The following is a 6,277-nucleotide window of genomic DNA, read 5'->3' on the forward strand; positions in this document are numbered from 1 at the left end:
TGTTACTATCTAGAAGCTGAAATGAACCTACGATGAGACACCAGAAAATTCTGCTACTGAATTTTGATTTCTGTCATTGTCTGTTTCCTTTGCATCCAGAAGCCCACATCATTTCCAAGCCTTTTGCAAGCTCATGAGGAATGCAGTGTCCTGGGATCCTCCTAGAACAGTCCCTTCTCTAATGGTCTCTTCAAGTATCTCAAATACATATTTATGTTTTTAAAATCCTTGAATTCTTTCTACACTGAGCTCTTTCCAGGCTGCTCAGAGTAAGCCTTGAGATTTCTAGTCTATACCAAAGCATGTAAAAATCTCTGACATCTATACTTTTCAGCTAGAGATTTTTACCCATGAATATTTTTATTCTCAGAAATGTGGATCTCTCTCTTTATTTTCCTTACAAATCACACACAATCAAAATTCCACTTGCTCATTAGATGACATTAAACTGCCATTTCTCCTCTAGTAAGTAAACCCTTCCTTCCAAGCCTGCCTGCCTTAAACTGAGGATTGTGTTTTTTGTTTGTTTGTTTTTTGCTTTGGATTGAATTGGGATTTGGTTTACTTCTAAGGCATAATTTTCAGATACATGTTTATAATAAATATTAATGCTTATGCCCAAATGTTTTCTTTAATAGAGCAGGAAAACTTCCACCTTAATTTTAGAAGGTCTTTCATATTTAAAGCAACTCTGTCTTACCTCTTTAAAATACAATTTGTAAATTATTAAGATGTTCTTACAATGCTTTGATATCAAACTGTACATTTGTCTACTCAACACACCATTGCTTTAACAATCATTAGAAGCAAACATTTTTAAAGCATACACCTTAAAAATTAAGGTCAAAATAACATTTTAATGATTAATGCACTATCTACATACACTATTACTAGAAGATAACAAAATAAAAAAATGTGGAAATTTTACTCTTTTTCCTGATGGTTATTTACAGCTATGCAAGTTTAAGAGCAGAAGGAGTTAAGGAAGTATTGATATTTGGAATAATATATTTAACTCTGGTTAACATGAGATAGAAAAACAACCATGTATATGAAAGCCACCTGCAATCTGAGAGGTTGTTGCATATTGATATAGATAATAAGTAAAATTATTTTAGTCATACTAAATAAGAATTATCTGGGACTCAAATTAGAATTACCGATGTCTTATAATTAAATAGTTTTCCATTCCTAAACAACATGAAAGATCATATCTGTGAAATTATATCTCACATGGTAACAGTTAAAATATCAATTTGAGCATAGTTTTTTAATGATTTCCAACATTTTGAGAACATAATTGTTCTTTTTATTGTATTTTTAATCTCAAATGTTTTCTTAAGAATTATTAAATACAAGAGGAAAATAGTTCCTTAAATTGAACTGGTCATCCCAAGAATTTTTCTTCTTCTATTTCAGGTTAACATTTGACATGGCTCAAATATAATGAGCTTTTGTGCCAAAGCCCACAATTTGAAATTAATGTATTCCTCATTTGAAATCTGAGCTATTGCATGCCAAGTCCTACCTTTAAGATAAAAATGTTTCTCATTGAAAGAGCAGTATAATATAAAGTTTGCTTAAATAATAAAAACCAAGTTTCTAAATGAAAAACAAATAATTAAAAAGTCGTGAGAAATGCTTTACCAACAGAAATATAATAAAGACACATCAATGACTGTCTCTGGCTTCTTAGAAATATCATAGCCTGACCTTTTCTCAAGTTGATTCGGGAAAGTTCTTTTTAAATAGATTTCTCATTGGCACAACTCACTTCTGTGTTAACCCATTGGTGTCATCTCAACTTTTGCACCTACCTTCAGTCTTGATTCTACTCATTTTACAACCACTATAAATAAGCAGGTCTAGGGAAACAAGAAAGGGGAGATCAATTGGTCCAGCAGCCAGCAAGCCTTTGCTTTACTTTCCCTGTTGCTTTTAGAGGATTCAGCTGGTTTTGTCGTTTTTTTCCCCCTGTGCTATAGACCATGAAACAAAATCTTTAAAGTTCAAATGTACAAACTTGGCTCCAGAAACAAATAAAGAATAGACAAGTCCAAGAGATGAAATGCTAATTGGCATCTTATAGCTTCAGTTTTCTTCAGAAGGACTATTGGCATAGATTCTTTCTAGGAAAAAAAAAATCAAGGAACGTAGAATACTAAATAGGTTGGTTGGGTACAGAAAAGTTCAAATATTCTTTTCAGTATTAGTTCACAGCCAAATGATTCCTCAGGCTTTCATACACTGGGAGAAAATACTCTAAGGGTCTCTTGGATTCTTGCACATCTTGCAAGCAGATGCACTGATGAGCTTTGTACAGGATCCTATTTACAAGGATATTTGTATAGCAAACAGCCAGGGGACATTGAGAAATGTCTTATTACAGAGCAGAAGGTAGTTTTGTTTACTGTCCAGTATAATAAAGATAATGTATCCCACTGGGGCAAAATTTAAGCAGCTTGCTTGTGCCTTGTTAAAGATTGGCATTTTGTAAGTTTGGGGTTTTTTCAGCTGAGACACAAACACAATGTCTGTACAGGCTTCATCTATATCCATCTGTGCGGCCTGTGGGACCTGAGCAGCATATGAAACAGTGAGATCATGATGCCAATGTTGCCTATTGTGACATGACTAATAAGGACTTTTTACCTCTGACCCGGGGATCTAATGTCTTCTACTTCCATTTAGGAGACTTGCAAGCTATCCCATCAGCTAGCAAGAAAATAGCATCTCAGATGTTTCCGACTTCGTGATAGCTATCATAATTTGGATCCAGAATGTCCTCCCAAGGCACCCGCGCTGGAGTGCCTTGTCCCTAGCTTGTAACTCTCCTGGGAAGTGGTGAAATAATGGGCAATGGATCTGGTTGAGATAAGTAGGTCATGGGAGGAGTTCCTTTCAAGGATATATTTTTGCTCTTCCCTGTCCCTTTATGGGGACTGTGAAGGGAGTTGCCTCCTTAACTACATTCTCTTATTACCATGACATAGTGCTTCTCCTCAGATTCAATACAAAGAATCTTAGTGACCTACAGCTAAAACATCTGAAACTGAGTCAGAGTAAGTTCTTCTTCCTTTAATTTGCTGTTTTATTCTGATATTTTGTCATAAAACAGAAAACTGTGTCACATAATCTCCAGGTTGTAGCATGAGTCTCTAGCCATTTCTGGACCCCTAATTTGCCTGCCTTCCTATATGAAATTTATTAATCAACAAGTGTTGAAGCTAGTTAGAGCCATTAGTTGTTCATATTATAAAATGTACATACAGAATAATAATGAGATGTGTTAATAGCAAGAGAACTTATTTTTTTTTCAGTGAAAGTCATATTTCTATCATGAATATACTTCCTGTGCTTTACATGGAAATACTAGTTTCTAGCAGAAGATATTCAAGCTGGGGTATGAAAGTCATCATGACTTAGAGAATGTAGCTGGATATGTTCCACAGTAATTAATGAAGTGTCAGACTAATAAGATGTCTCAGTGGGTAAGGTGCTCTTGCCAAACCTGATGACCTGTGTTTGAGTCCTGTAACTCACATAGTGGAAGGAAAGAGATGATCCCTTCAAGTTGTTCTTTGACCTCCATAAACATTCCACGATAAGTGGACACCATATGTGTATATGTGGGAAATATCTTTCAAAAAAGTATCCACCTTTATAAATATACCACATATACTACAGACAACACAAAGAAAGATCTGACCACTCTACTACCCCCAGGCACTGTTTGTTCCTGGCTATATGAGTTGCCTCATCAATATCAGCTATTTATAACTATTGTTTCCTCTAGGTATTCATGACTGAGACTCTGCGTTTTCTTAACAATTACTATCCCTTGTTCTGGAAAGGACAGATTATGGTCCAGCATATGTAATATCAGGACCTTTTTTAGAAAATCTTTTAAATGTAAATATATTTTAATCTTCTTACATATGGATCCCAGTTCCCTCTCCCTCCCTTCCTCCCTTCCATGCCCCTGACCCCCCCCAATTCTTACAAGACTATATTACTTTAACAAATTATTTTGCAATGTACTAAGGAACATAGAGTATTAACAAATAGAAGAAAAGACCAAAGAACCTGAGTAGAAAAAGCAACTAACAATGATCAGAAATGCCTTTGTTCAAGGGAAAAAGATATTTTAGAACTGAGTATGTATGTATATACTCAAAATGATTAAAAGCTAATAGTAATACCAGAAAGGATGGGCTGATATTTACACAATATAAGGTACATGAGAAAATATTTTTCCCCTTTCCTTATGGTCCAAACTAAAAAATGACTCCTAATATTTGTGGGCTCAGAATCAAATCACCCTAAATACAGAAATGACAATTCAACTGTGCCTATGAGCTTGGTACTGAGTTTTCTGCAGTACTCTAAGCTACTATTGAGCCAAGCTTTCTAATGAAAGTTGGCAGCTCACATACATTTTTCTAAGAGCAAAGAGCATACAGGGGACAGCACACAGGTTTAAACTCAGGCTTCACTGATTCCCAACCTTACCTACTTGAGTATATTTGGTAAGAGATCATGCATGGAGCTGTAAGGACTTAGTGAGAAGATGCCCAATGAGCTTAGTACACTGCTAGGTAACTGGTAAATGAACAATAATATTATTGATGGGTTACTTTAGTTAGTAAATAGTCAGTTGAAACTGAACTCAATTCTACTTTGAAATAAAGCATATGTTACTACTTCTGAACACGCCTGCTATAAGATCAGGCTGTTGTGGACACCCTCATCTGTCATCAGGGGCATCTTTTCCCTTAGGTTTCCTTTTCATTAGACACTTTCAGGTAAAGGTAGGTGGTTTGGTTTTCGTTACAACAGCTTATTTTCAGGAAACCTCTGCTTGATGTGCCAGGTGATCATGTGCAAGATGTTTACAGACTTAACAAATGCCAGCTACCAAAGTGACAGTTAACTTATATACCTATCAAACATCCTTCTAAAATCAGTGTCCAACACTGTGATATTTTCTTCTGTGGGCTTGTCAGTACTCAGACAATGAAGGATCATACTGAATTGCTATTCCTCAATTGTTTTCTATGCATTTTAAATGAACTTGACAAGAATACTTTTAAAGAATATTTTCCCCACAGATATTTGAAATAAATTTTGACTTTAAAACCCTCCAAGATCCTTTATGACTTAACAAACATGACACTAGGAAGATAGCTCACATTCCCTTCAATGCTCTGCAGGTGCATCTTGAACTCCCCTGAGACCCTCTGTCTGAAATACCTGAGGAGGTCTGGAACCAATCCAAAGGAAGAACAAATCCCTAGACTCAAATTAATTTAAAGAGAGTGCTTATTGCCCTGGGGAAGGGAGAGCTCTAAAGACTTGTTTTCATCTATCTGCATTCCCACAATCTTTCATAAAAGTGAGATTTGAAAACAAGTGTGGCCATGCCTTCTATCTGCTTTGTGCACCAGAATGACTGACAGTGTTTGGGAAGGGTTGAAAGAGCAAGAAACAGAAATTGGATAAACACACAGTCACATGCTTTGTTACAAAAGCCACTCTGGGATGGCCCATCCTTTATCCTTAAAGTGTACAAGGAACAACACAGGAAACACTCCCACACACACCCCACCACCACACACACACACTCATACACACAAACACACATAGAGGTGTGTGTGTGCGTGCGAGCACACACACACACACACACACAAACATACACACACACACAGAGGCTGAATCACAATCACTGAAGATGTGCAATGCAGTCCTCTTCCTTCTGTAAACAATTCCCCATCCTGAGAACAAGGCACAATCTGAGCTGACATTCCTTTGGCTTTATTAAAGCACACCGAAATTCTGCTAATAAAGAAACAATCCAAAAAGGTACAAACACACATGCTTTAGTTATCAATACAAGGTTATTTTACAGCTCCAGGTATGTCTATATAACAAGGATGAAAGTCAAAGTCTCTACAAGTAGCAAAAGCTGGAATCTAGAAGCTGATTTTCACTCCAGGTGGGAGGATCAAGACCTGCTTCAGCTGTAGAAGAACTTCCCAACCAGCCTGGGCAGCATGAGTCACTGTTCAGAAAGGAAACAAGGTTGAAAGAGAGAGAGGGAGAGAAGGAAGGAGTAGTGAAATAAAAACACAATAAATAGAAGCTATTTCGAATGCTTATTAGTTCTCTTACAATAAGAAACAAAATAAAGATGTCTCCATGTACTCACTGCAGTTCCTCCTAAGACTATTCAACAAGGAAGCAATTGTTCTCCATGGGATTGTCAGAAAACAAAACA

This window comes from Phodopus roborovskii, unplaced genomic scaffold, assembly GCF_943737965.1.
Source record: "Phodopus roborovskii unplaced genomic scaffold, PHOROB, whole genome shotgun sequence".
Taxonomy (NCBI): Eukaryota; Metazoa; Chordata; class Mammalia; order Rodentia; family Cricetidae; genus Phodopus; species Phodopus roborovskii.